We start from the raw sequence: 27,466 nt of genomic DNA, 5'->3' as shown, positions 1-27,466 counted from the left end.
ATTGGAGAAAAGGTGGAGGAGAGGGGACCTAATTGAGGTATACAAGGTATACCTTGAGAGGCATAGATAGAGTCGAAACCCAGAGACTATTTCCCAGGGCAGAAATGGCTAACACGAGGGGTCATAGTTTTAAGCTGGTTGGAGGAAAGTATAGAGGGGATGTCAGAGATGGGTTCTTTACACAGAGAGATGTGAGACCATGGAATGCATTGCCAGCAGCAGTTGTCGAAGCAAGGTCATTGGGGACATTTAAGAGACTGCTGGACATGCATATGGTCACAGAAATTTGAGGGTGCATACATGAGGATCGATGGTCGGCACAACATCTTGGGCTGAAGGGCCTGTTCTGTGCTGTACTGTTCTATGTTCTATCTTTTTCTGACCTTTCAGCATCATCAATTTTGTCATTTAATATCCTGTGTTCCAGCTGATCACAGACTTCTTTTTCTTCTTTTCTTCTACCCCTTTTATTGCCTCAAATTGTTTCAAATCTGCTTTTTCTTTATCCTTTTCTAGTTTCTAGACGAAAGGTCATTGCCCTGAAAGGGTAACTGTTGCTCTCTCCACAGATGTTCTCTGACCTCTTCAATATTTTTGGCATTTACTGTTTTATTCCAAATATTTCAGCATCTGTTACATTTTGCCTTTTGCTTGTCTCTTCTTTTTATTTAATGAGACTGACAGTAGTTGATCTTCCTCACTCCATTTCTTTCTCATTTGAAGAAGATACTGTCACTTGATTTGTAATCCTGAACTCTAATATTGTGGGGACTGGTGTTCAAATAACACCATCACAATTGGAGAAATTTGTATTCAATACAAAAATTTGGCATTAAAAAAACTAAGGAACAGGAGAATCGACGTTTCGGGCATAAGCCCTTCTTCAGGAATGAGGAAAGTGCGTCCAGCAGGCTAAGATAAAAGGTAGGGAGGAGGGACTTGGGGGAGGGGCATTGGAAATGCGATAGGTGGAAGGAGGTCAAGGTGAGGAAGATAGGCCGGAGTGGGGTGGGGGCGGAGAGGTCAGTAAGAAGATTGCAGGTTAGGAAGGCGGTGCTGAGTTCGAGGGATTAGACTGAGACGAGGTGGGGGGGAGGGGAAATGAGGAAACTGGAGAAATCTGAGTTCATCCCTTGTGGTTGGAGGGTTCCCAGGCGGAAGATGAGGCGCTCTTCCTCCAACCGTCATGTTGCTATGGTCTGGCGATGGAGGAGTCCAAGGACCTGCATGTCCTTGGTGGAGTGGGAGGGGGAGTTAAAGTGTTGAGCCACGGGGTGGTTGGGTTGGTTGGTCCGGGTGTCCCAGAGGTGTTCTCTGAAACGTACCGCAAGTAGGCGGCCTGTCTCCCCAATATAGAGGAGGCCACATTGGGTGCAGCGGATGCAATAGATGATGTGTGTGGAGGTGCAGGTGAATTTGTGGCGGATATGGAAGTATCCCTTGGGGCCTTGGAGGGAAGTAAGGGGGGAGGTGTGGGCGCAAGTTTTGCATTTCTTGCGGTTGCAGGGGAAGGTGCCGGGAGTGAAGGTTGGGTTGGTGGGGGGTGTGGACCTGACGAGGGAGTCACGGAGGGAGTGGTCTTTTCGAAACGCTATTAGGGGAGGGGACGGAAATATATCCCTGGTGGTGGAGTCCGGCTCCATGTACAGCATAACTGGTCCTCACCTACCACCCCACCAACCTCCATGTACAGCAGAGACCTCATCACCTCAGGGGATCTCCCATCCACCGCCTCCAACCTCATAGTCCCACAACCCCGCACCGCCCGTTTCTATCTCCTGCCCAAAATCCACAAACCTGACTGCCCCGGCTGACCCATTGTCTCAGCCTGCACCTGCCCCACCGAACTCATCTCTGCCTACCTCGACACGGTCCTGTCCCCCTTAGTCCAAGAACTCCCCACCTACGTTCGGGACACCACCCACGCCCTCCACCTCCTCCATGATTTTCGCTTCCCCGGTCCCCAACGCCTTATCTACACCATGGACATCCAGTCCCTGTACACTTCCATCCCCCATCACGAAGGACTCAAAGCCCTCCGCTGCTTCCTTTCCCACCGTACCAACCAGTACCCTTCCACTGACACCCTCCTTCGACTGACTGAACTGGTCCCCACTCTGAACAACTTCTCTTTCCAATCCTCCCACTTCCTCCAAACCAAAAGAGTAGCCATGAGCACCTGCTTGGGCCCCAGCTATGCCTGCCTCTTCATAGGATATGTGGAACAGTCCATCTTCCGCAGCTGTGGTGTAAAATTCCAAGCAGTGGAATGTGGTGAAACGGTTAAAAATTATGTCCCAATACATGTGTGAATCTAACCGGAATGGAGGTGTTGCTTAGTCCCGTGTGAATCTTCTTATCTGTATGTAACCAGAATGGAATGTGTTTTTTAGCCTTGCTCTGCTGTTCACATGAATGTTTATATCTGGAAGGGAGTATATCAGCTGGAAAAGTCTCCAGTTCGGTGAGTCTGCTCCGGGGTTACGTTTAACCGCCGAGCGTGGGTTGTTGGCAACCGCTCTACGAGAACTGACGGCTCCCAGTTTTTGTAACATGTAGAGTGAGTATAAGCCAGACCCGTTGTGCGACGCTGCGGGGAATAAAATGCCCATATTCTAGCAGTCTCGCCTCTTGGTCGTTTGTTCTGTGTCAGACTACTCTCCTACGAACCTGACCTTGAGAATTTTTTAAAACAGCAGCTAAACTGGCACCACCCCCAACCTTTTCCTCCGCTACATCGATGACTGTATCGTAGCTGCCTCATGCTCCCACGAGGAGGTTGAACTTTACCAACTACTTTACCATCCACTTTACCAACACCTTCCACCCCGACCTCAAATTCACCTGGACCGTCTCAGACTCCTCCCTCCCTTTCCTAGACCTCTCCATTTCTATCTCGGGCGATCGTATCAACACGGACATTTACTATAAACCGACCGACTCCCACAGCTACCTAGACTACACCTCCTCCCACCCTGCCCCCTGTAAAAACGCCATCCCATATTCCCAATTCCTTCGTCTCCACCGCATCTGCTCCCAGGAGGACCAGTTCCAAAACCGTACAATCCAGATGGCCTCCTTCTTCAAGGACCGCAATTTCCCCCCAGACGTGGTCGACGATGCCCTCCACCGCATCTCTTCTACTTCCCGCTCCTCCGCCCATGAGCCCCGCCCCTCCAACCACCACCAAGATAGAACCCTACTGGTCCTCACCTATCACACCACCAACCTCCATGTACAACGTATCATCCGCAGTCATTTCCGCCACCTCCAAACGGACCCCACCACCAGGGATATATTTCCCTCCCCTCCCCTATCAGCGTTCCGAAAAGACCACTCCCTCCGTGACTCCCTCGTCAGGTCCACACCCCCCACCAACCCAACCTCCACTCCTGGCACCTTCCCCTGCAACCGCAAGAAATGCAAAACTTGCGCCCACACCTCCCCCCTTACTTCCCTCCAAGGCCCCAAGGGATACTTCCATATCCGCCACAAATTCACCTGCACCTCCACACACATCATCTATTGCATCCGCTGCACCCAATGTGGCCTCCTCTATATTGGGGAGACAGGCCGCCTACTTGCGGTACGTTTCAGAGAACACCTCTGGGACACCTGGACCATCCAACCCAACCACCCCGTGGCTCAACACTTCAACTCCCCCTCCCACTCCACCAAGGACATGCAGGTCCTTGGACTCCTCCATCGCCAGACCATAGCAACACGATGGTTGGAGGAAGAGCGCCTCATCTTCCGCCTAGGAACCCTCCAACTACAAGGGATGAACTCAGATTTCACCAGTTTCCTCATTTCCCCTCCCCACACCTTGTCTCAGTCAAATCCCTCGAACTTAGCACCTCCATCCTAACCTGCAATCTTCTTCCTGACCACTCCACCCCCACCCCACTCCGTCCTATCACCCTCAACTTGACCTCCTTCCACCAATCCCATTTCCAATGCCCCTCCCCCAAGTCCCTCCTCCCTACCTTTTATCTTAGCCTGCTGGACACACTTTCCTCATTCCTGAAGAAGGGCTTATGCCCGAAACGTCGATTCTCCTGTTTTATTGGATGCTGCCTGACCTGCTGCGCTTTTCCAGCAACACATTTTCAGCTCTGATCTCCAGCATCTGCAGTCCTCACTTTCTCCTCCATTAAAAAAACTAGCCTAATAGCAACATGTAACCACTGTCAGTTGATATAAAAATCCATCTGCTTCATCAATGCCCTTTAAAGGAGGGAAATTTGTTATCTTGCCTCATTTGGTCTGTGTGTGACTTCAGACACACAGCAATGTACTTGACTCTTAACTGCTCTATGGGCTATTATGAATGGCCAGTAAATGCTGGCCTAGTTAACAATGTTCACATCTCACTAATGAATAGAAACTCAAGTGCATTGCCTTAAATAGGTTTACTCGATTTCACAGTCAGGTCAAAGAGATTCATTTTGCAATGCTGAAGATATGCAAAAATGGTAGGCGTGTTTTGGTTTCTGCCCACCTGATTAGGAAGTTCTATAATTGTAATTTCAGCACGTTGTGACATGCATTGCTGGCTGCTTCTTTCTGTTCAGACTTTGGTCATGCCCTATTAGAGGAAAGCACTAGAACAGATGCATCAACAAAGAACAAGCAAAAACTAATTAACAACAAGCAGGCTTTGATTTGGCCCACTTTCACAAATGTGCTATGAAGCAACATGACTGGAGACCTGGGAAGATGTTGCTGTCTATCCTGTTGCTTTGTTAATTAACTCTGCTCATTATTATTAAAATTTACAAAAATAATGAAATGGTCCCGTCTAGTAATAAATTCAATTTGCAATTCATAGACATTCTAAAACTTGCAACTCTGAATAGATTTTGAGTAATTTGTCCAGGTGGGTGTCCCAAGAAAATGTTTTTATTAGTAGCTAAGCGACATTAAGAATTACTTGGAAACAAATGAACACATCATGCCTTGGGGCCTCAGTGCATCTGCTGTAGGCAGGAAAGTGGATAATTAGCAGAGCAGAAACATTTGTATTTTTTACTGTTTAAGTGAAAATGTGCTGATTAAAAGGAAAAGCCTGTCAGATTTTGTGGCTAATGCCTTTAATTGGGGAGTGCAACAACTTCATTTCACAGTACAAGAGAAAGAGTGGTAGCTAATTTTAGTATTACGATAGCTCAAAGTAAAAGAAAATTAATATATGAACAATTATTTTAAGTATCTTAACTATGATTGGATCAAAACATACAAGAATGACACCACAACTTCTGATTAATATTGCAAGACTTCAACATTCTAATCAGAAAGTTAGTTTTGATTTTTTGATGAACTCTGAAATGTTTCACTAGATATGGAAGCTATGAAATAAATTTATTTAGAAGTATATAGGTTCTGCATGTTATTTGAGAAAATTCACAATTTATATCAATTAATAATCCACTATCAAAACTGTAGAAATAGATTTTCAAATGCAGATTTTCAAAAATGCATTTTGTTTATGCCTGTGAAAGAACAACCACTAATTTTGATGCATTGGTATTAATGACACTTTACTGCCTTTCAACAACAAATAAGCCTTTTAGCCAGTATAGGTGTTAAAATGTTAGGTGTATAATTTTGAAGAATCATTTGGCATAGCTCGAGTATTCCTCTGGATCCTGAGTATTTAATTAAGCTCTAATACGCAGAACTGTAAGCACATTGTTATAATATTATAAACCCATCATGAGATTATATTAGTTAGGGACTACAGCTTTAAATTTAGGGTAACTAAAGGGATTATGTGGCTTATTCTGGAGTCTAACAGTCAATAAGCCTAGGTGATTTGATTATTAGAGATCAAAGGATGGGTTAGATTGTTTTGTTCAGAAGGTTTGAAATAATTAATTACCTCTGGGGGCAGTGACCGTAGTCTCTGATATACAATCAGGGGACCCTGAATCTTCAGAAGTTGCAGAAAGATATCATAGATACTGTGGTGCTGCAAACTGTCCATTTATCTTTGAGATGAAAGGGGGTTGGGATCAAAGATACTAAAGAACATCACATTTTCAGTTCGTATTTTGTCAAGTGAGATTCATGGCGGTCAGCCTGCCAAGGCTCATAGCAACTTTACTCATGCAATCTTCCACTCTTCATCTCATTAATGTTCAGTGATCCCCAAGCTGCATGCCTTCTGCACTAATAAAAATGCAAACCTTGGAAAGCAGTGTGAGCTACACAGGCCCTGGCAGTCCGTAACTCAGTGCTGAAATCGATGAATGTGCACTACCCAATGTGATGTGCAAATATGCAGCCCATCTCCAAATAAGTGATAGCTTATTTTCAAAGAATTTGTTTGTTCTAAGAGCCATAGATGCGTGCATCCATGTGAGCACAACAGCATCCTGTATAGATGCATGAGGTGCATGTATGTCCCTGTGCACAGAGACCTAGTGGAAGAATGTAAGTCATAGGTGTCCTTGAGCTTCAAAGTGATGAATGTCCAAACTGGTGTGTCCAAGCATGGAAATGATGATGTGATGAGGCTGGTGGTTTGCCCACTTTGACATGCATGGATGAAAAGGCTGAAGAAGCTAGTGACCATGGAGAAGGAAGGGTATTGAAGAAGCAATAGAAGATCGCCAAGATAACCACTCAGCGAGCTTCAGCTATTCTGGGATTTGGAGCAGTCTAGTTTCTTTGTGAATGACAGCAGTATTGAAAGTAGAGCATAAAGAAGGAAAGTTGGCACTTTTAAAATATGCAGATAAATGGAACTAAGACAACAGCCACTCAAAGGTGAGATTCTTTTATTGTCCTTTAAGGCTTGAGGGAAAAATCAGGAAATGTTTCTCAACATCAAGATCTAAATATTTTTAAAACTGTCATCTATATTTTTTCACCTTTCTTGCCATGCTAGACAGGAGGGGGAAATTCCACTGGGTGTTTCTTAAAGATAAATTTCTATTGTACCTGTAAATCCAATCAAAAGATATATTTTCCTTTGTTTATATAAAGGTGTTAAATAGAGGACTAAGTTACTGCTTGAAGAGAAGTTTATTCATGGGAAGTGTTTTCTGTTGAGACGAAAAAACACCAGGGGATGGGATTGAGTTTATTGTTTTGGCAGAGTTTTGTGCAACAGCAGGGACAGGAGTTATTATGTCATGCAAATTTGTTTTATGTGTGCCTCTGTTTTGGTTTCAGCTTTAATGTTTTTTATATTAACTGCTGGTATGCTATTTTATATTGTGGCACAATACCACTTCCTCTTGAATCCACTCATAAGCCCCATCTCAGTACCCTCACTTAGCTAAGGTCCTCAACTTTGTTATTACAGGAGAACATTAAACACAACAAGGAAGGAAAGAAGCCTTTTGAAAAAATGAACAAACTAGATTAGCTCACCGTCAGCCACATTTTGACAGCCAGTTCACATGATTTAGGGTGCATAGTTCAAGAGACAATTCGAAGTGTTTTAATTGGGAGACTAAGGACTGAGGCAAAAATAATGGCCAAATAAAGTCATTTTTTCCTAATTCTTAAAATTCTTGGAATGTTTTTTCCAGTTCTGGACTTGCACTATAAGATGCACTGGGACTCCATGCTTCCACATTTTATGAACAGCTGATCCTGACATTATTGGGCACGCCTGATTCTGATCAACACAGGACATGAACTGGACAGAGCAAAATATACTCATTGTGTAAGTTTGTGTGAGGCTTTATCATCTTACATGAAAACTATAGCCAAAGCAAAAAAGGTATTAGGTTGTATTCATGCAATCGTTCAGCATCTGTTTTGATCCTGTACAGGCAACTGGCCAGAGTGTACTCAGAGTAGCATGCCCAGATAGTAGGAAATGTAGTAGTCTTAGAAAAAGGTTCCAAGGAAACTGAGAGACTAATGCCTAACGTAAAGAACTTTAATTACTGAGATGGGTGCAAAGACCTTGACTTAGCTATTTTAGAACTGAATAGGCTTAGAGAGTTCTGTCTAGAGTCTGTAAACACTTACATGATCGTATAGGGTCCTGATTAATAGTTTATTCCAGTTTAACAGACTGGAAAGAAATAGGCAACATGATTTCAAACTATGTAAGAGTTATCACTGATTAGATATTAACATTGAGGATGGGAGATTGATGGAGGGCAGAAGTAGTTATCCATGAATCATAAGACATCAGAACATGAGTAGGCCATCTAGTTATTTGAGAATGTCCCATTATCCAGCAGCTGATCTGCAATCTAATTCTGCATATGCACCTTTGTCTAATATTCCTGGATTTCTTTGGATGCCAGAAAGATATCAATCTCAAATTTAAAACTAAATAAGAATTATACATTAATTACTATTTGCAGAAGAGAGTTCCAAACATCTGCCACATATAAAAGCATTTCCCAGTTTCACTCCTGAAAGGTAGCTCTAATTTTTAGACAATGTCCTCATTCATAGACACCTCAATCAGCAGAAATAATCTATTCTCATCAATCGTAACTGTCCCTCTAAAATCAAGAAAACCTCAATCAAATCCTATTTAAATTTTTAAATTCCAAGGTACACAACCACAACTCACGTAATCAGTCCTTGTAATTTAACCCTTACAGTCCAATAATCATTCCGGTAAATTTATGTTGCACTTCCTCTATCGTTAGGGTTATGGTAAAACAATGGTCCTGCTATCCTAGTGTGGGAATTTGTTGATATGTAGCGCCTCATTTCATACCTCTAACTTTGTAATATTCAGAATGGATGATCTTACAGCCATTGGAAGCTTCATCAATGGGGTAGGGCAGTGGTTTGTGTTGGTGTTGTTGGAATTGGGAGACAGAAGAATATCTCCTTGCCTCCTCCCCAATTCTGATGAAGGGTCTCAACCTGAAACGTCGACTGCTCCACCTCCTGATGCTGCCTATTTGTCCCACAGAATATCCGGCAGAGTTGCACCTCCCACAGGAATCAAAGTTAAACTGAATGTTCTGCTGGCTAAATAGACAGATTTGTGCCGACATGAAGCAAGACACCATATTCTGAGAAGCCTGGGTGCACTACTACGATGAGCATACTAATAGGTCAGAAAGCCAAACCTTCCAGTTGAAACCTGGACGCTTGCTGCATAGACATTCACATTAGAATACCTCATAAACAATTGACTGACAAAGCCTAGCACCAGTAGCATCCATTTTATGTTATACTTCCTCTACTCACAGGTAAGTAGAGCACACTATCATGACACATGCAATAAATAAGAGTGAGAGGTTGGAAGGTGAAGATCTGTTTTGTGAACGTCATAAGAAGCCTGCACGTCATTCATGTAGACAGATCATTATCACCACCATTCAAAGCAGGCTAAAGCACTGCAATGCACACATTAGCGATATTCTAGATGCTCAGAGCCCATCAACAATGAACAATAAAAACAATCAACCTATGAAAATTCTAATCATGAATACTACAGTTCAGGTTTTAACGAGGCCCAATGTTCATCACCTATTTCAGATTAGATTAGATTAGATTAGATTAGATTACTTACAGTGTGGAAACAGGCCCTTCGGCCCAACAAGTCCACACCGCCCCGCCGAAGCGCAACCCACCCATACCCCTACATTTACCCCTTACCTAACACTACGGGCAATTTAGCATGGCCAATTCACCTGACCTGCACATCTTTTGGTTTGTGGGAGGAAACCGGAGCACCCGGAGGAAACCCACGCAGACACGGGGAGAATGTGCAAACTCCACACAGTCAGTCGCCTGAGGCGGGAATTGAACCTGGGTCTCTGGCGCTGTGAGGCAGCAGTGCTAACCACTGTGCCACCGTGCCGCCCACCATCCTGACATTTCATCCATTTCATCCTGACAAAATAAGTACACTTCACGTTCACATTGAGAAAAGGAATTGAACCAGATGTAAGGTCATTAAATACTTATAACTTTTAATTTAAAATGAAATTATCTCAAAGACATTTTAGAGAACACTTATATTTGTTTAAAAGACGACCAGAAAATTAATTGTTGAGTAACTTGGGTGGGGATCTGGTGATTCAAATCTCCATTCAAGTTTCTGTTTCTGATTTGTCTATTCTATTTATTTCACCTGGTGGAAAGAATTGCTGGATTTGTGGTGCTTTTACTGCTCCTTGGATGCTGCTTGAATTGCTGTGCTCTTCCAACACCACTAATCCAGAATCTGGTTTCCAGCATCTGCAGTCATTGTTTTTACCTACCAGAAAGAATTGTTCCCTTACTTTCCTAGTGATACATAATAAGACTATCCTGACAACTAAGTACCACTCTTCATTCCACTGCAAATGTCACAATAACCCAACTGTCAAACTCATTCTATCCACACCAATTGTAACTGCTGTGAAACTTTTCTCATGTCCCAGTGATAAAGCCAGCATCACCATAGCCCATGCAGAGAAACTGTATTCTCTTAGACCTGAGGATTGCACTAGTTCAGATATTGACATCTTGATGGGAACGTTAGCCTTAGAGATTGTGGGAGCACAATCTGGAGAGAGCATTTTGGCAGATCCGCTGCTGGTACTCAGAAGACTTACGGAGACCAAACTCCAAGCAGGAGAGGACTCTGTGATGTCGCCATCAGGGACTTCATCTACAGTGACAACTGGAATGACAGACAGCATGTGGAAGCAAAACAAACAAACAAACAATGAAATACATGGCAATGGGTCATGCTGCCACCTTCAGCCCACCTTGTGCGACATCCTTATTCTTTTGTGGCCCCTTTGCCCACAACGTAGCTGTTCAACAAGGTCGATGGCAGGGAGGTGAAATGCACAGAAGTGGAGCCATGCATTAGGCTGGCTATAGAATAGGGATTCCCGCAGGTCTGCATCACTTACAGTACGCAGATCTATGCACAATGTTATTTTTGTGGTGATCTAACTCAATGAACAGGAAGGGAGTAATACTCTGTAGTAGGGATTGTTAATTTAAAGGTTATTCCAAATCTAGTCTGCTGAATACATATTGAGCCTCTGAAATACAATAGTGTCCAGACTGGGCCTTTGTCAGACCAGAAAATTTCACAGGCCATTAGAGGTCATAAGTGAGGGTGAGCACTAAAGTTTTTAAACACATGTAAAAAGTTCGATGCAATATAAAATTAAATGGAAAGCAATTATTTTGGAGAATATAAATAATCTTTACCAATTAGTAGAGCTTTGCTTTGCCAGTGATGCAGTCTGCACACTGCTCATGATTCTCCAGCAGACTGTGCATGTACACATCAAGGCCTCGTGACTTAAGTAATGACTTTACATGGACCAATATGCTTGTAGAAGATGAATGCCACTTAGAAACTGACCCAAATATGCTCATTGAGAGGTTTACACTGCTGCAGCAAGAAAACCCCTTCAGGGAGATAGGCGCAGAGCAACGTGGGTTCTTGGTAAAATCGAAGTACTGTGGATGGTGGACCAGAGGTCGCCAGACCAATGAGTACCAGATTAGGACAGTAAAATTTATATCTAAATTAATATATTGAAAAGCAGCCGAAACCTGGCTCCTAACTTTAAAGTTTATTCTAAACTTATTAACAACATATTTCTCAAATTTCACAGTTTCAAAATCATTAGCATGAATCATCAAGGTGCCTGAAAGATTCATTTTATGCATACCTCTAAAACATTGTGGGAATTGTTTTCAGTTGAGCACAACACATTTTCTGGAAAACAATCTCACAAAAAAAACAGAATATCTTAGAAGTATCACCATTCAGGTCATGCGCAAAAATTGTTTAGTTTCCTTAATTCCCCTTTTGCAACTGTTGCATCTTTGCCAGTTTCAGAATCATCTTTCTCTGAAAAGTATCAAACCACAGAAATGTAGCTTTTGGGCTGATTGATCTACATTAATAATATATGACCAATGGAGTTGAAAAGATTTTCCAGTTGTGGGAAATGCCTGTCTAAATCTTGAGGGCATGGATAGGTTAACTAGTCAAGACTTTTCTTCCCCCAGGATAGGGGAGTTCAAAACTAGTGGGCAGAGGTTTAAGGTGAGAGGGGGAAAGTTTTAAAAGGGACCCAAGGATCAACTTTTTCAATCAGACAGTGGTGCATGTATGGAATGAACTGCCAGAGAAGAATGAGGCTGCAATATTTAAAAGGTATCTGGATGGGTGTATGAGTAGGAAGGGTTTAGAGGGATATAGGCCAAATGCTGGCAAATAGGACTAGACTAATTTCGGATTTTTAGTTGGCATGGACTTATTGGATCGAAGATTCTGTTTCCATGCTGTGCATCTCTATGACTCTAATTGGCCTGACTTTAGACTTATAAGGCCTATCTCAAAGAATTTTCCAGTTCAGTTCCATCCGTGTGACAAGGCTGTTTGCCCTTAACTTGTCATTTAGAAAAAAAATGCAAATTCTTTCTAACTATAATTCCTTTTGATTTGGTACTCATTGGTTTATTATCGTTTATTAGCAATAACCTAAACTTCGTGGTCATGAGGTCTTCTGCTTCTAGATCTGTTCCAAGGCTGTTTGTTAGCCTTCATTCCTTTGAATGATCTATTCAAACTACAATCTGTGTTTGGAATTTTAGATCTATTGAAACTAATGCCATGAGATCTCCTTTTCACACTATTAGAGTATCTCTCTCGATTATGTAATCATTTTCTGATGCAAGAGTCACTTCCAGACCCAATATGAGAACTTTAACTGCTCTTTCCTACTCTCAACTCTTTTACCCCATTTTTTCAGATAAGGGTCTCGCTTCACAGCTATCGTCTCAAACTTTCAACAAATATTTAAACTTCCCAGTTGTCTTCCCTGTACGTTCCAGTATTTTTGCAACCTTTCATTCATGAGACTCTCACAGAATATGTGCGTTATCCATGTACCAACCCCAGGGTCATTGGTGTTTGGATGTCATATCTGCCTTGTTATTGTTTAAGGGTAAGGACCAGGATGAAAACCATAGGATTCCAAGAAGCGGCACAGTAGACTAATGATGTATATGAATTGCTTTGTAAATGCAAATTCTTTGTTTGTACCTTGTCTGTTAAGTAAATCTGCTTGAGATTTTCAAGTAATCTGAACCACATTACTCACAAATTCAATATGAGTGATAAAGCTGTATTAAGGAAAACACCACCGAATGCAGCAGTAGCTAATACCTGTGCATCACAATGACTCAAATTAATATTATCCATTCCTTGATTCTTCGTAGCTATTTTCTAATCAGACTATTCTGAGATGTACTTACATACAGGTGGGACCTGAATATTCTATTTCTTAGGATCTTAATCACAAAACACAAGAGCATTAGAGATACTAGATATCTGCTCTACTTCTAACAACACTTATAATCTGAGGTTCTGCACTTGATCCTAATTAGTCATGTAGAATGAATCTTACCAGATTGATTGCCATGTTTTGAAAGTACTGCTTTGCCATCGTGAGCCATCATTTTACTGGTTTTCATACTTTATGAATCTTTCTATTATTAAATTCCAAATCTCTTGAATTCAATTCTATCTCAGTTGGTCTTATACCATGCTTCAGAACTCTTGAATTTTCTCTCGAGACCTCAGCTTTCATGAAATCTCATCTTACTGCATGTAAAACATTAAAATGTCAACAACAATGGAACTAATTGTTAGACCTCTAGATATAACAATACAACAAGAAGAACTATTGCACAGCACATCAGGCAATTTGTGATTTCACCATTAAATCAACTGATTGAGACTAGAGTCTCCAACTCTTTGCATGAATAATTCAGATTGGTCAACTTGCAATCTGTTTAATCAGGTAAAATGTTTTGCACATTTCACTGATCACCACATGATTCGTTTCACACAGACCATGCAGTTGCAATATTCATGACCATAATATTAAAAGTAAGATACTGCGAACAATATAAATCAGAAATAAGAACAGAAAATGCTGGACAAACCAGCAGATCTAGCAGCATCTGTGGAGGGTGAAATGGTTCAAGGCCACATTGACTTTATCATCTGAAGCAGGTGATGAAGGTTGTTACTACAATCCTTTTTATGAGTAGGAAGCCACAAGGTCTGCTTCGTCTACTGTGGCAAAGGAGGAACACTTCCTAAACTAACTAGAACAACATTTTGCAGCTAAAAAATAACTTATTGTGTGTTAGCAACTAGTTACAGATTACATTAATAGAATAGGCATTATTACAAAAAGACTTCGAGGAGGAACAGATATTAGATCTCACGTCTTTGAGATCCTAAGCTGTTTTGCCCATGGGTCCACATGACATCATTACAGTCCGTTAACACAGCTATGTACATCGACATGTCCCTGACCCTTTGAAAAGAATTCTCCTGATTCAGGTTCTCACATCATCCTGGTTTGTTCTTTGAAAGTGTCTCAAGATTCTGCAGCAGTTACTGAGACCATAATTTCACCAACTGATTTATTATCCCTGAGAATCTTTGGAAATATCAGACTGACTTTAGAGTGGAGAACCCCATAATGGCATTAGACTTCTGAGGATCTTAAAATTCTACTTTTGGATACTTTTAGTTAAACCTTCATCAACTGCAGACACACAGTGGGTTTTCTTCAACATCGCCTTGTTGGGGTACATTAAGTCAACAAATTTGAATAGTATTGTTAGGTTTAGTTACAATAACGATGACTCTATGGCTACAACAATGTCTATTCTTGTTATTTCTGCAAGATGCTTCTTACTTGTTTTATTAAGTGATACAGAATTTTCCTAGGTGCATACAGGCATAAAGGTTTTAGCATGCTTTCTTCATTGAAATGCTGTATTCAGTTTTTCTCTTCCTTAACCATTTAAATAATTTATGATATTTCTATTCAAAGGAGCTCCTCAGCTTCTGGTGTTTAATCTCTTTCACCTTTTGAATAAATCGGAGGTCAAGACATAGCTTCCTCGTCTAGAGTCAGTGCTCTTGATTATGTACTATATATAGGCTTTCCATAGTTTGCTATCCCTATTGTAGAGAGTTGTCTTAACGTTTGTACTTAGCTTCTTGAATAATACAGTCGCATTGTTGTCAGGCAGTATTTTCTTAACAATGGTTTACTATCTGACAATATGGAACTATCTGAAAGTGGCCTACTGTATGATAGAGAAAACATTCACTTTTACTAACTGGGGACCATTTGTGCTTGGGGTTTCTTTGCTCCACAGTGATGAGAAGGATTTTTAATGTCCAATGCCTGTCTTATTTGCTCTACTGGTTTATCACGTACATTGTTGTGGTTTTGAACCTTAAGAATTGAATGGACTCTGCTGATACCTTGTCCCAAAGTCTTAGTATTGATCTGTGTTGCTTCCAAACTCCCACTCCATTCACTTTCTGAACAGCTTTCTCTAGAATCAGGACTTTTTTGGACCATAATAAATCTTCCAAGGAAACTTAACAAATCCTACAACAATTCTGCCTCTTATGAACACTGACCTTAAGTCACCATAGGTGCATTTCTTGAATAATCTGCAGAGATAGCTCATGAAATCATCAAAGGATTCCCTTGTGTGGTGGAGCACTTCTCTTAAGTCCTGCTCTTTCATGATATGTCTTCGTTCTGAGGTTATAGTAATTATCAAAGACACTCAGTATCTCTTCAAAAATACCTGTTGCTTCTTTTACCCATTTATACCTATTGCTACAACATAATTTGATATACTCCCAACAGTGCTTCCAAGTGTATTTATTTGTTCAATCCATATGACACCATCACAGTGGCACATAACCCTTTCAGATCCAAGTACAACAATTTTAACTTTCTCCTTTATGCAATCATTATCTGCTACCATGTTCTAATCCAGAAAGTAAATTGGTCATAGGTAGTGTTGGCATCAATCTTTAGTTAGTTTTACATTTATTTACCGAGTGAAGAATTATAAGCAGAAACTTCCTGACTCATCCACACCATAATTTTGTTCAGTGAGTCCCAATATGCATTCAAGTGAGATCCCATTTATACCCTCCACCTGCATATAATTAAATACAACTGATATATAATTAACAGCATGCATGAAGTGGCTCAAGTGTAATATATTTCTAGAGGATTATCCTGAGGTTGCATTAGCTGAATTCGTATTAAGCTGGACAGCAGCCAGATAATAGGAACTATATTTAATAACACTCCCTCTAGGTTTTCCTGCCACTGCTCAGACCTCCAAAATCCATGTGCAGCCATGGCTTCTGGAACTGAAAGCCAATGAGCATGATTGATGAATAGCAGCAATATAGCTTAGATGGAACATTGATTATTAGTGTAAAACTTGTGTCGGGAGATAAATTTATTAAAACCAATCAAATATTTTCAAGGCTTTAAATGAACGAAGGCAATCAATTCAATTAACTTCAATAACCTGGGTCAGAGAGCAGTAGGTAAAGGCCACCTGCACCAGCTGAGGCTTTACAGCAGCAGGGTTCACATCATTGTCAATGGTACCTCACAAACTAGTGTAGGTTTTCCAGCAGTATTGAATAAAACCAAGTGAAAAATACATACTTATTCATTATTAATTTCAGCCAACTCATGAAAACAGATTCCAAGCGAATATTAGGTATGTTCCTAGAAAAGCTGTGGAAATTCTGAGCATAGGTCACCCTGGGTTGTCCTTATATACTTCATAGAAGGCTCTGAAGCAACTGTCAGGGACCAGTGTGATTAACGACTTTGGCATTTAGGATCACCGTGAAAAAGGGCAGATAGAAAAATATTAAATATGAATAGGGCAGTAAAAACAGAATAATGACAGTACAATGTTTCTATTACACTAAAAGAATTCTGAACAAAGGTACTGCAGAGTTAAGGGCCAAATGAACGAACAAAATACATTTTCTTTGAGACAACACAACATGGCAGGTGTAATAAATACTCAGGGTAGACAAGCAGGATGCTGGAAGAACACAACGAGCCAGGCAGCATCAGGAGGAGGAGAAGTTGATATTTCGGGTGTAACCCTTCTTCAGAACTGGGGGTGGGTGTAAGGGGAGCCGCAGATAAAGGTGATGAGAGGGCAGGGTGGTGAGGTAGGGATAGGTGGAGACAGATAGAGGGTACGACCTGGTTGATTGATGGGAGGGATGAATCCAGTGGGTGGCAAGGAGGTGTGGAAGGGAGGAGGAGGCTCTGGGAAGAGAGTCTGAGGATGGGAAGGGAGGTTATTTGAAATTGGAGAACTCAATGTTGAGTCCTCTGGGCTGTAGGCTGCCCAAGCAAAAGATGAGGTATTGTTCCTCCAATTTGTGGTTTGATTAGTCGTGGCAATGGAGGAGGCCAAGGACGGTCATGTCAGAGAAAAAATGGGAAGGAGGATTAAAGTAGACAGTGACTGGAAGGTCCAGTCGGCCCCTGCGAACCCGGCTGAGATGCTCGGTGAACCGTTCCCTAAGTTTACATTGGTCTCCCTGATGTAGAGAAGACCACATTGGGAGCACCTGATGCAGTATGCTACGTTGGAGGAGAAGCAGGTGAACTTCTGTCTCACCTGGAAGGACTGTTTGGGGCCCTGATGGAGGTGAGGGAGGTGGTATGCCAGCAGGTTCTGCATTTTTTCTGGTTGCAGGGGAAGGCACCAGGCAATTTGGGGTGGGGGGAGGGGGTTGGTGGGGAGTGTGGCACAAACCAAGGACTGTCGAAGGGAATGGTCCTTGCAGAAGGCAGATAGGGGTGGGTCTATTTGGAATTGGTGCAAGTGTTTATACGGGACTGGTGGAGTAGTAGGTGAGGACAAGGGGGACCCTATCTTTATTGCGTTTAGAGGGGTGGAGGTTTAGAGCAGTGGAACGGGGAATAGAGGTGGTGCGGTGAAGAGCTGGCTGGATGACAGAGGTGGGGGAAAGCACGTTGTTCAAAATACGTGGACATTAGGGATGCTTGAGAGTGGAATGCCTCCTTGTCCGAGCAAATGAAGCGGAGGCGGAGGAATTGAAAGAATGGGATGGAGTTCTTGCAGGATACTGGGTGGGAGGAGGTATAATTGTGAGAGTCTGTGGGCTTATAGTAAATGTCCGTCTGGAGATTGTCACCGGAGATGGAAAAGGAGAGTTCAAGAAAAGGGAGGGGGATATCCAAGATGGACCAAGTGAGTCTGAGAGTGGCGTGGAAGTTGTGGGTGAAGTCGATGAACTGCTCTAGTTCAGCCTGGGTGCAGGAAGCTGCACTGATGCAGTCATTGATATAATGGTAGAAGAATTGGGGCACAATGCATACATAGGTACTGAGGAAGGACTGTTCAACGTGGCTGACAAAGATGCAGGCGTAGCTGAGGCCCATCCAAGTGTCCATGGCCACCCCCTGGTTTTAGAGGAAACGGGAAGAGTTAAAGGAAGAGATATTAAGGGTGAGAACTAGTTCGGCAAGGCGGAGGAGAGTATTGGTGGATAGGGACTGGATGGATCTGTTTGAGACGAAGAAGCTGAGGGCCTGAAGGTCATCCTTGTTGAGTATGGATATCTATAAGGATTGCAAGTCCATATTGAAGATAAAACGCTGGGGGCTGGAGAACTGGAAGTTACTGAAGAGATGGAGGGCCTGGTTAGTGTCGTGGATGTAGGTAGGAAGTGCCTGAACCAAGGGGCAGCGGATAGAATTGAAATAGGACGAGATGAGTTTGGTAGAGCAGGATCATGCAGAGACTATGGGTCGGCTGGGGCAGTTGGGTTTTTGGCTCTTGGGGAGCAGATAGAACCGGGCAGTGCGCGGCTGGGGGACTATGAGATTGGAGGCAGTGGAGGGGAGATCACCAGAGGCAATGAGGCAACAAGTGGTTTTGGCCTGAGGCATCACGGTGGGGTTGTGGTCAAGGGTGAGGTAGGACGTGGTTCGGAGAATTGGCATTCGGCCTCTGCAATATAGAAGTGTATTTTCCAGATTACCACCGGCCCGCCTTTGTTAGCGGTGGTTTGTTTGATGGTGAATCGGGGATTGGTGCGGAGAGACTGGAGTGCTGCACTTCGGAGGATGTGACATTGGAGTGGGTGAGGGGGGGTGGAGAAATTGAGGCGACTGTTGTCACATCAGCAGTCAGCAATGAAGAGGGTCTAAAAAATACTCACCCTACAAAGAAGACCAATATTAAAATGAATAAAGAATCCCAATTTAGCACCTGGGAACTAATCATTACTTATATCGTGGATCACAATTATGAAGGAGTTCAGCAACATCACTTTAATTTTAAACCAGACCATGTATCTGTCTGACTCACTCAGTTATTAATGGGGCCAACTGACAAATTAAAATAATCAATTCACAACACAATTTCTCATATATAAATTCATGCTCTCTTTTATTGCAGATACTTAATTGGAAAATTGCCTTGAATTGCAATTCTTATTTGATTTTTTTAAAAGAAGTAATTTAGATGTCGAGCTGATAAATCAAAATCCTCTCAAAAATACACATATTGCTCATCATCTAACTCTCAGGTTTGATAACTAATGATAATAGTTGCATTTTTAAATATATTTTTCAAAAGAACACTCTTATCAACAATTGCCATCATGATTAATAAAATAAATATTTTAGACTGCAATTTTTGTCCCTATGCTCTTCAGCATGTAGTTTTCATCTATTAAATCGAATAGGGAGCAAAATACTAGCAGGTCTTGAATTTCCATCTGAGAATATGTATTTAAATTATCCTAAGAAAGGTCAAATTAAACAATTGAAGACAGAAGTGATTTAGATTGTGTTCTTGCAAATCCTGTCTGTCCCCTTCAAAGGTACTGATAACATGAGAAAAGGATGAACTGCATGGTTGAAGAGATTGTGTTCTAAAGATAAGTAAATATAGATGATATTAAATATTCCAACTGGATAGCATTAAAGTAAAAGGGGTTTAGAACTTAAGTACTTAAGTGGAGAAAACTGAGACAGACAATTACAGCATTGTATTATAAGCACCGTACTAAATTAGTGTTCCCTTTGTCATTATGTCTGTGTTTCCAGCATTATTTACGGCTGCCTTCATTAGCAGAGATCCCAACACCCTGATACATTAGCGCTACTTAAAGGCAGCATTTTCAAAGTGCACTAAGGTTTTCAAAGAATAAACTTGAGACATTGGTGGAAGATAGAAAGAACTGCTGCATTTGCAGGGGATCAGAAAGGTATCCAGATATGTGTTAAGGAGGCAGTGGGAGTAAGTAGCTGTGAAAGTCAACGTTACTCCAAGAACACAGGTAAGTCCGGAGTCCATATTTACCCCAGCTTCAACCTTCCAATTCAGCACTGCCCCCTTGAATTGTCCTACCTGTCCATCTTCCTTCCCACATATCCACTCTACCCTCGCTTCCGACCTCACTTTCACCCCCAGCTTCATCGACCTATCGCATTCTCAGCTACCTTCCTCCCCAGCCCCACCCCCCTCCCATTTATCTCTCAGCCCCCTTGGGTCACAAGCCCCATTCCTGACGAAGGGCTTGTGCTCAAAATGTTGACTCTCCTGCTCCTCGGATGCTGCCTGACCGGCTGTGCTTTCCCAGCACCATACTTTTTGACTCCATTATAGGAAGTGGCAAAACTGAGGCTACAGGCAGACAGATTGAACCAAATGATGATTAAGGCCTCTGCGTATCTAATCCTCCCTCCTTAATCCTACTTCTCCCTCAACCCTCATCACCTTTGACTTACAAGATGCAAATGATGTAAGAATACACTTTTAGCAGTCAGTCATTTGGTTGCACAGATCTTGAATATTGTTGTAAAGAGACACAAACTGCTGAAGTTTTCCATCCTGAAATCATCAGTACAAACACAAGGATGCCAAATTTCAAACTAACACAAAAATTTATGTTGTGGATGGAGGTGTTGTTTGGTCAACAAGTTGATTTAGATTGGTTGAGGCATTGCCATAGAGAAAATAACATGAACTGTAGGCTCCACCTGCTTCCAGATAATTCAAAAAAGGCTGCAAACTTCTTTAGTTGTAGAGAGTGAGATTCTGCTTGTGAACAAACATTGCTGGCTCTGGAACAAACCTTGTGCCATTTTTGAATGACACGAAGTATGAGGAGCCTTGTTCCCTATTGCTTTCCCCATGGCAGTGCCTTGGCAAATTAAAGTCAAATTGCAAATCTTTCAGCACCCCTTTCTGCCTGTAATAAAAATGTTGCAATTATATGAAAGTTAGCATTTGTGCATTTATCCTGATGAGTAAAAGATCAAAACTTTCAGCAATAGGTCACTCTTCCACTTCTTACTTTCTTCTGTTCCCAGCTACTTAAGAAACAAATAACCAAAATGAAGGGAGTAACTTAAAACAATCACCATCACCAGAAAGTCACTGGGAAAACTATTAGACCTAATGACAGACCAATGCCAGGGACCTGATGGCCTGCATATTAGTGTCTTAAAGGAAGTGGCTACAGAGACATTATAAACATTTGGTTATAATTTTCCAAAGGTCCTTAGAGTCTGGAAGAATCCCTGTGGAATGGAGAATAGCTAATATAACACATTTATTCAAGACAGGTGGGAGACAGAGAGGAGGAAATTTTAGGCCAGTTAGCCTAATATATGTTATAAAGAGAAACTGCCATTTTAAAAGGATATAGCAGGATACTTTAAATCATTATGCAATCAGGCAAAGCCAAGACGTTTTTGTGAAGGAGAAACAGTGTTTGAGCCTTTTGATGAAGCAATAAGCAAAATGGATAAAGGGAAACCTATGAGATGTAGTGCACATGGATTTTCAACAGGTTTTTGATAAGGTGAAACGTTAAAGGTTGTTACACAAACTAAGTCCTCATGATAACTTCTGATTATGAAATTATGGTATGGAAGTAATATTAGAATGAATAAGGGGCTAATTAGCAAACTGGAAACAGACTGGAGTGCTAAATGGGCCATTTTCAGGTTAACAAACTTTTACTAGTGGTGTGCCACAAGGATAATGCTGGGACTCGATATTTACAATTTACAGATGAATTTGGATGAAAGGATGAATGTCTGGTGGTTAAATTTGCTAATGACATTAAGATAAGCAGGATATTAAGTGGCCAAGCAAGGGTTAAAAGGGATATTGGAGCTGAAAATGTTTCCTGATGAAGGGCTCATGCCCGAAACGTCGATGCTCCTGCTCCTTGGATGCTGCCTGACCTGCTGCGCTTTTCCAGCAACAGATTTTCAGCTCTGATCTCCAGCATCTGCAGTCCTCACTTTCTCTTAAAAGGGATATTGTTTGATAAGAAAGTCTGCAAAAAATAAGACAGATATAGCAAATGTGGGAAAATGTGAATCAGATCTCTTTAGCAGGTGGAATAGAAAAACAGCATAATATTTAAATGTAGAGGCAGCAGAACATGGTAGTGCAGAGGGATCTAGTGGCCTGGTACGAGAATGATAAAAAGTTGGTGTGCATGTACAGCAAGTGATTTGGAAGATAAATAGATGAGAATGTGTTGCAATAGAAATGGAATACGTAACATGGAACTTTACTGCAGCCATACAAAACCCTGGCGAGATAACAAAGATCACAGAACTGTACAGCACATTACTTTACATGTGGAGCACAGTGTACAGGTTTGGTTGAATGGATTTAATTGCATTACAAGCAGTTTAGAGGGGGCTCACTCAACTGATTCTTGAATGAAGGGCTTATCCTACAAAGAAAGATTGAACAGGTTGGGCTTATATTTATTGGTGTTTAAAAAAAAAAGAGAGTGGGAGATGATCTTATTGAAACACGCAAGATTTTGAAGGGAATTGATGGCATTGATACCGGGAGGATGCTTTCTCCTGTGGGAGAGACTAGAACTTGTGACACAGTTTAAGAATAAGAAGTCTCAGTTTTAAGATGGAGGTGAGAAGGAATTATTTTCTCTCAGATGGTTGTTAGTCTGTAAAATTCTCTGCTCCAGAGTTTAGTAGAGTCTGGGTCACTGAATTTATTCAAGGCTAAGTTGGCTCGATTTTGATTGACAAGGAAATCCAGGGTTATAGGAGCCAGACAGGAAAATTAAATTGAAACCACAACCAGATTAACCATGATCTTAGTGAATGGCAAAAAAAAAGAACAAGTGTACAAACAGCTGAATACCTACTATTAATGCTTTGTTTTCAAATAATAATTGCAGGTGTAATAAAAATGATTGATATAACCTTTGTCTTGCTTAACCTGTGCTAAGACCTGGTGTAAAACCTTATAAAATGCAGCAAAGCATTACTCCAGTTAATATAAGTAGATCCAGAAACACATTGTAAATCCCCACCATTAGGATATACACAGTGAAATCCAGTGAGAAGGTCCTTAGCTCTAAGATAATAAGTTGATGAATTGATTAAAATGTGTTGGTTCCAAAACAATGTATGGACAAACTCTGAAAATATATTAATAAAACAAAACCAAAAAGTGCTCTTTAAGATTCAATGGCACAATATTCAAGTTTCATAGAAATATGACTAATTCATGAACAGTGCAAGCAGCTCACAAAATGTTTCTGACTAGTTTCTGATGAAAGGCCATCAACTTGAAACTTCAATTGTTTCTTTTTGTTCAGATGCTGCTAAACCTGCTGAGCAATTCCAGCATTTCCTGTTATTCATTCCAGAATCTATAGTACTTTGCTCTTATACTTAAGCTAAGTCTGAAGTTTACTCATGCAAGATATTGAATAGAATGAAAAATAAGAAAGATCTCTCAAAGGTAGCATGAAATAGAACATAGAACATAGAACATAGAAGAATACAGCGCAGTACAGGCCCTTCGGCCCTCGATGTTGCGCCGATCCAAGCCCACCTAACCTACACTAGCCCACTATCCTCCATATGCCTATCCAATGCCCGCTTAAATGCCCATAATGAGGGAGAGTCCACCACTGCTACTGGCAGGGCATTCCATGAACTCACGACTCGCTGAGTAAAGAACCTACCCCTAACATCTGTCCTATACCTACCCCCCCTTAATTTAAAGCTATGCCCCCTTGTAATAGCTGACTCCATACAAGGAAAAAGATTCTCACTGTCGACCCTATCTAAACCCCTAATCATCTTATACACCTCTATCAAGTCACCCCTAAACCTTCTTTTCTCCAATGAAAACAACCTCAAGTGCCTCAGCCTTTCCTCATACGATCTTTCTACCATACCAGGCAACATCCTGGTAAACCTCCTCTGCACCCGTTCCAGTGCCTCCACATCCTTCCTATAGTATGGCGACCAAAACTGCACACAATACTCCAGATGTGGCCGCACCAGAGTCTTATACAACTGCAACATGACCTCAGTGTTCCGGAACTCAATTCCTCTACCAATAAAAGCCAGTACGCCATATGCCTTCTTCACCGCACTATTTACCTGGGTGGCAACTTTCAAAGATTTGTGTACATGGACACCAAGATCCCTCTGCTCATCCACACTACCAAGTATCCGACCGTTAGCCCAGTACCCCATCTTTTTATTACTCTTACCAAAGTGAATCACCTCACACTTAGCTACATTGAACTCCATTTGCCACCTTTCTGCCCAGTTCTGCAGCTTATCTATATCCCGCTGTAACCTGCCACATCCTTCCTCACTGTCTACAACTCCTCCGACTTTCGTATCATCTGCAAATTTGCTCACCCAACTTTCTAACCCCTCCTCCAGGTCATTTATAAAAATGACAAACAGCAATGGTCCCAAAACAGATCCTTGCGGAACACCGCTAGTGACGGCACTCCAAGATGAACCTTTGCCATCAACTACTACCCTCTGTCTTCTTCCAGCCAGCCAAAACCATGCTGACTATCCTTGATCACATTATTCCTATCCAGATGTTCATAAATCCTATCCCTTACAATTCTCTCTAAGATTTTGCCCACAACAGAAGTGAGACTCACCGGCCTATAGTTACTAGGGTTATCCCTACTCCCCTTCTTGAACAAGGGAACCACATTTGCTAGCCTCCAACCTTCTGGCACTACTCCTGTAGACAACGAGGACATAAAAATTAAGGCCAATGGCTCTGCAATCTCCTCCCTTGCTTCCCAGAGAATCCTAGGATAAATGCCATCAGGCCCAGGGGACTTATCTATTTTCACCCTTTCCAGAATTTCCAACACCTCTTCTCTACATACCTCAAAGCCATCCATTCTACTTAATTGTGACTCAGTACTCACATTGACAACAATGTCCTGTTCCTGATTGAATACTGACGAAAAGTATTCATTCAGTGTCTCCCCAATCTCTTCAGCCTCCACACGCAACTTCCCACTACTATCCTTGACTGGACCTATTCCTACCCTAGTCATTCTTTTATTCCTGACATACCTATAGAAAGCCTTAGGGTTTTCCCTAATCCTACCAACTAAGGACCTTTCATGTCCCCTCCTTGCTGCTCTTAGCTCTAAATAAAATTAAAATTAAAATAAAATTAACTCTAAAATATTACATTAACTTAAAAGATATTGATTCCCAATGTGTTAGCCAGCAAGTACATCATAAAATAAGGGAAACCCAAGGAACCTGTTGTGTGATGAGGCAACCTGTTTCAGTTAGAACAGCAGGAAGGTCGCTTCATCACTTCCCCAGGACTACAGAGGATAAAAAGAAAATCAATCAGCTTGGGATCAGTATCAAAATCAATCAGCTTGGGATCAGTATCAGAATGTACCTGGTAGCAATTATAGATTTAAGATGAGGACAATATCTAGTTTCTGCATAAAGCTCTAATGTATGTAAAGTACCATAGAATTATAAGCATTCATAGCACAGGAGGAGGCAATTCAGCTCACAGCTTGTTGAACCTCTTTCCTGAAGAAATCCAAACCTAATTCAACTTACCTCGTCTCTCCTGTAGAATCACAGATGTTTGCAGGATAGAAGGAGTGCATTTCCTAAGGACTATCTCATATCACAATGTATAAGCCAATGAGACATTCATGTCAATTTTCATTTTTTGGTTCCAAAATCGACATTTAGGCCCATATTTGGCATAACGGTTAACCTTTCATTTTTTAACCAATTAGTACATGTTTGGGGTTAAGTCATAATTGGAATTGATCTCAACTTGTCAGCTCAGAGATACATGTTTAGGATTACTTTAATCTCATAAGTTGACAGATGGGAATCAAGCAGGTATTTTGGGCTGTATTTTGAAAATGCACATGAGCAAAATTAGGACAACTTGTGCCAACATCGGTACTTCATACATTGCATTCCACATACAAGTTGAAATAATTCCACAGAGGCTGATATTCTGTCACCAAGTCACCCTTTACATATGACTAGTACATGGTCTCTGACCAGCCAGTTCAGAGCCAGTGCCTAGAAACAGGAGATTCTCTGAAACCCCTGTATATATCTGTCAACCAGGGCTCCCTAATTGGGTTAACAACCCCATTCAAGGATAACATAGTCAATGAGATCCACCTGGCCTTCCTTCCAATCACTATACAATTCGATTCCCATTACTGGAAGGACTCTCTGAAGCTTCAAAAGGTTGACCTATACATGTGCTAAGATATATGATACTTTGAATGTCTTGTTAAAAGGGAGCCATTGATCTGATTAACTAAGGTAAGCTAAAAAGCTTCATATTAATTAAAACATGAATATTTAAACAAATAATGTTTTCTCACATTAATGGGAAGCTATAAGATATTAAGGTGAGAAACTCTGAATTTTTAGGAGATGTGAGTGTTCATCCTTACCTAAAAGCTCTTTATAGCTCTGGATTAGGAGTCCCAAGTTCAAGTTCAACTGCTCTAGAGGTGTGTAATACACTGCAGCGTCACAGCGCCAGAGACCCGGGTTCAATTCCCGTCTCAGGCGATTGACTATGTGGAGTGTGCACATCCTCCCAGTGTCTGCATGGGTTTCCTCTGGGTGCTCCGGTTTCCTCCCACGATCCAAAAATGTGCAGGTTAGGTGAATTGGCCATGCTAAATTGCCCGTAGTGTTAGGTGAAGGGGTAAAATGTAAGGGAATGGGTCTGGGTGGGTGGCGGGTCGGTGTGGATTTGTTAGATTAAGTAATCTAATCTAATCTAAAATATTTATTTTGCTTTTTGTTAACAAGTGACTGAGATGTTTGAGGAGCAATATTACCACCTCACATGTCTACGTGTTAATGATTCATTAACCAGAGGTAATGATGGATCCCAACTTGGCTATTTATAGCTCAATAACACCAAAAGGTGCTGCAGTCTTCTCACATCTGCATCACTTACCATGAGGAGGCTTTTATTAGAAAATAATATAAAAAATTGTGTTTATTCATGTGAGATCAAATCGGTCTTATTTCTACTTTTTGTTATTTGAGTAAGAAAGCTTGTATTTAGTTAAAAAAAAGACAAACTCAAAACTATTCACTTGGGCTGCTACCCAAAACCTAATTAAATGCTGAGAGTATGCTTCCTCTCCTGAGGGAATCTCAAACTAAGGGACATAGTTTCAAATAAAGACATCTCCTGCAGGACTGAGCTGAGGAACAGTTTCTTCAGAGCACTATTAGTCTTTGGAATGCTTTACCCCACATAGTATATATATACTAAATATATTCAAGACTGAAGTAGACAG

At 41.5% G+C, this 27,466-nt stretch overlaps 1 protein-coding gene across 3 annotated transcripts in view; it reads right to left on the bottom strand.

Annotated features, from left to right (window-relative positions):
• The window catches only part of plcl2 (phospholipase C like 2), a 288,390-nt gene that overhangs the window by 98,192 nt on the left and 162,732 nt on the right, over positions 1-27,466 (bottom strand). The gene's annotated exons all lie outside the window — the stretch shown is intronic.

Source organism: Chiloscyllium plagiosum, unplaced genomic scaffold (assembly GCF_037043375.1).
Source record: "Chiloscyllium plagiosum isolate Xiang-an unplaced genomic scaffold, Cpla_swu_hap1 HiC_scaffold_5, whole genome shotgun sequence".
NCBI classification, from domain to species: Eukaryota; Metazoa; Chordata; class Chondrichthyes; order Orectolobiformes; family Hemiscylliidae; genus Chiloscyllium; species Chiloscyllium plagiosum.
The sequence above is the reverse complement of the archived record's forward strand: the minus strand, read 5'-3'. Positions and strand labels throughout refer to the sequence as shown.